The sequence below is a fragment of the Solanum tuberosum genome, unplaced genomic scaffold (genome assembly GCF_000226075.1).
Source record: "Solanum tuberosum cultivar DM 1-3 516 R44 unplaced genomic scaffold, SolTub_3.0 scf00006, whole genome shotgun sequence".
Classification (NCBI taxonomy): domain Eukaryota; kingdom Viridiplantae; phylum Streptophyta; class Magnoliopsida; order Solanales; family Solanaceae; genus Solanum; species Solanum tuberosum.
In genome coordinates, this window is record NW_006238932.1 from 1,495,538 (window position 1) to 1,500,084 (window position 4,547).

The following is a 4,547-nucleotide window of genomic DNA, read 5'->3' on the forward strand; positions in this document are numbered from 1 at the left end:
TCTCTCAAACAATTTACCCCAAATCAAGTTGAATCCTCTCGAACATCAAAAACCATACAAAATAAGGACAACCCACACCTTAGTCCATTCAATCTCTCGAGCTAAATGTGTGGAATTAGGTTTAGGATTCCCTCACTCGAGTTGAACGCATGTCAAACCAATACCCACTAACCATCAATCAAAAAACATAGTTTTACAACCTCTCTCTCGCAAACCCAAAATGCAAGGGTAGAACTACATTTGCAACTACAATTCTTAAATTAAACCACAATTAATGATTGAGCTCACTTCAAAACAACATTTAAGCTAACAATTAACAATACCCATAAACTAAATCAGCCCATAATCACATAATCACACCCCAAGAATTGTGATTTTAGATAGACCTCATAAAAAAGATAAAAATCGTTACCGAATTGAGTTTCCATCAATTGGGTAAGATTGATTTCGTCTTTACAATGTTCCAAGTCAAAGAATCTCAAAGACCCACTTCCAATTTCTCAAAAGTGAAAAACTTCAATTCTTCAAAGCTTAGGAAAACTAGAGAAAACTTGATAACAGATTGTTCTAAAGAGTAATTGATCTGATAATTCTAAAAATTGATGCTAAACTAAATGTTCAAAAATGTTTTTATAGTCACCAAAATTGTGTTGCGAAGAGCCACTCGGCACAGTAAGTCTGGCTCGTCGATCCGCCCTTTGTTCATTTTCATAGCCCTTCTGCCTTGGCCTTCAGCACCCTCAAGGTCTGTAACTTTGGGTGATCCAACACTGCATCGTGGAACCACTCGGTGATCCGCTGACTGCTCCTTTCTCTCGCCAACTTGGTTCTTTCCTTCAAGGCTTGGCACACTACAACTTTAGGCGGTCAAGAATCCGTACGGCCACTCGCCAAGTGGACTTGGCGATCACCAGGCTAGTATTTCTTCATTCTTTCAGTTCGCTTCGTTTCTTTATGCAAATTAGTGTCCTTGTTTTGCTCCTCAATCCATATACCTGGAAATCAAGGATTTTACATCATTTATTGGTACAAAATAAGCATTTGAGGACACTAAATCATTGTAAATAAAGCCCTAAATGAGTCCAAATCTCAGACTCATCAATTTCACATGTGGTCATGATAGCTGGCTGCAGATGCCATACAGGGTTCACTAATCACCGTCAGAAGGCCATCATGTGATTTCCTAACAATTAGTTTTACAAAGAGCAAAGAAGCGATATAATGAATTAAATATATCACTTAGGCAAATTATAGGGATTGTATATATAAATGACTAAGCCAGGAAATGTTTGATGAGGACCCTTGAGGTTTGTCACAATTCTATTTACGGATTATGTCTCCTGCATACATATGCTCAGATTTGCCTATCTTGATATTTAATGCATTTTAGAGTTCTTACATCTCTACTTGTTATTCAGTCTGCTTTACTTACTAGTACATGTTTTATATGTAGTGACGTCCCTATTATTGTGGCGCTTCATTTGTATCACTACAGGCTCAAGTACTCAGGACAACAAGAATTTTTCGTAGACTAGAGACTTCCAGTTTAGCAGTTGGTAAGCTCCACCTCTACCTGGAGCTATTAGATATTTAGAGCCTATATTTTTCTACGTATCTACATATATAAGATTGGGCAAGTTGGGGCCTGTCCCGACTAGTTATCAGATTCTCAGATCCATACTCTTTATAGGCTTCTTAGGCTTAGTTTTGTTTTCGTTATAAAGTAGCCCAGCGGGCACTTTTATATTTTAGTATGTGTCTTTATATAGGTTTCGCTGCTTATGAATCTAAAGCTTTGGCATGAGATTAGTAAAGATAATTAGTAGGTTCTTGTGTATATCCTTGATATACGCCCCTTTGTAGTTAGAGGTGTGACAATATTAATATTATTATTTTTTGTAACATCTTTTTTAAGGATGGGAAGTATATTTGATAGATACAAAGAGGTCTCAGAATCATTCGGGCCAGCAATAGTTGAAATAGTTGCACCCGAGGTGGTAAATTAAATATCTTTTTTAACATAAATTATTTGATTGGATTATTTATTTATTTATATAAAATTATTTTCTAATGATTAGGAGTCCCAAACCGAGTTGGAAGTGTTAAAAGTTGAGGTAAAAATGTTGCGTAAAATGCAAAGGTGTGTTCTTCCATATTTTTATTTTTACAAATATGCTTTTATTCTTATAATATAAGATTAATCACGTATAACTTTCAATGGATTAAAATTTATAGTTTTTTTGCTTTTCTTGAAATATATACCTTTTTAATGATGAAAAACGTATATACTTTTTGAGCGTATAGACGGTGTTACGATATAGTCCACAGGTAATAATTTTTGTTTTAGGCCTACACTAAGATGACTTGAATATTTCTCGCTTTGAGATTCATTTGCATATGTGACTCTTATATCAAAGGGTGGAAAATGAGGGTGGATCAGACTCTAAAGTTTCAAGGTTAATAATCTTTCGAAGAGTGTAGACACATTTTAAAATAAGAGAGAAAATTAAAGTAAAGGGATTTATAAGGGATGACACAATTTTCACATAATATTTATGCTTGCTAGATTTTGTGTTATACGATGGTGTTATCCGATGGATAAATCTATCAGATCTTATGAAAAGAAGCGGACAACACATGTATTTTTCATGAACATAAGGTATGACAAACTTGTAGTAAATTGTGACCCCCTGCCACCCCATTATTGTGGTGGATCAAGTCTCAACAACGGTGCTCATGAATCCCAGGGATGTATAATGGAATGTGTCCATGTGTATAGAGTGTGAATTTTAGGCTCGATGATAATTACTCGAGGGACAAATATCTTAAGTCTATTAAACTAAAACAAATAATATGTATAATGAATTTATATTGTAATTTTTATATATTTAGTATATTTCTCGTCAGTTTATTATTGATGATAGTAATTAATTATATTCTATATGTTTTTCTCATATAATATAATGTGAAGTGGGATTCTAACAAAACACCTTAAAGGTTTGTGCTTGAGTGACTTGCAACAACTGGAGCATCTTTTTAATGAAGGATTTTTTAGTATCAAGGATCACACGGTATATATATTAATTTTGTTAATTAAGTATTATTATGTTATAGTATCGAGTCTATTAAATTTTTCATGATTCTCATATAGTCCGAATCCTCTGAAATCACAAGAATCATTTGATGGAATGAAATATTTACTCAGAAATGACTCGGAAATTTATAATCAACTTAAAAATACCCCAAACCTTGGTTGTGACGTGTACAAGCCTCTAATGTGTTATAACAAAATTGAAAGAAAATACAAGTCTCAAATGACATTGTTTCTAGAATAGAACAAGATCATAATTAAGGAGAAAGATGGTCTGCTGAAATGACAAGATGCTACCTCACAAACCTCCACAAGAAGCCTCAGACAAGGAGAAGAGAAAATATCACAAAGGTCTAGGCTAGTAACCTACAAAAAAATGTAGTAGTAAGGGGTGAGTACCAAACCACACGGTACTCAGCATGTAAACTTCTAAACACATGCTAAGGGAATAGAATACGGGTACACCTTACACCCCAACAATACCTCCACAACTACAACCTGCATAAAACCAGGCCAACCTAACAATTCACAATTTATATAGCACACAACTCTACAACAACACTATAACAATTACATATCCTCAACAACCAACACAATATTCATCAATCACAAGTTCCACAGATAGACACTCAAAAGATCAGCAACATATAAGATCAAGTTCACCAATGATAAAGATATGCAATGCAATGAAATGCAATGTCAAGTATAGTGATGCATGTTTGGCATAATGATACACACCCATTGTATCTCAATCCGGGACCCTTGGGGGACATATCTGTCCATGCATCTTGTCGACACCCAATTTTGACCGACCTCTAATCCTTTTCGGGAATGCTATTCGATTAAATACATATTTTTAAAACATATTTCGAGTTTCAAATTTTAATTAATATTGTCTTAAAATTATATGTTTTAGTATGCATGATTTTAAAATTTATTATAATTATTATCAAATTATTTTTTATCAATAGTTAAACTCTAAATTATTACTTTACTTGAATATTTTAAAATTTTGGCGTGTTTAATTTATAAGAAAATGTTTTAAATTGCGTAGTATTTTATTAATTGGATAGCATTTCTTTAAATTTCCTCTAAATCATTTAAATTTTAGCCTATTCTATTCTCATTCCTTTCAACTCTAGCCTATTCAAGTTCAATTGTATTTTCAATCAGCCACCCTTTCATTTCAATTCAAGCCATTTTTATTCCAATTTTAGAAATTCATTCCAATTTTCAGATTTTCAATTCCAATTAATCCCAGTCATCCGTCCTTTAAGTTACATGCTAGATTAAATCCCAGTCGTTCATCCAAACTAATCCTATGGTCAAGATCTAACCTCTTAATTTTCCTATTTTACACCTAAAAGATTCCAAACCCTAACATTATTCACTCTTCCTATTCCTCTCTTCAAAGACCCTCTACCTCTCTCTCTCATCTTTTCCTCGCTCCGGTGAG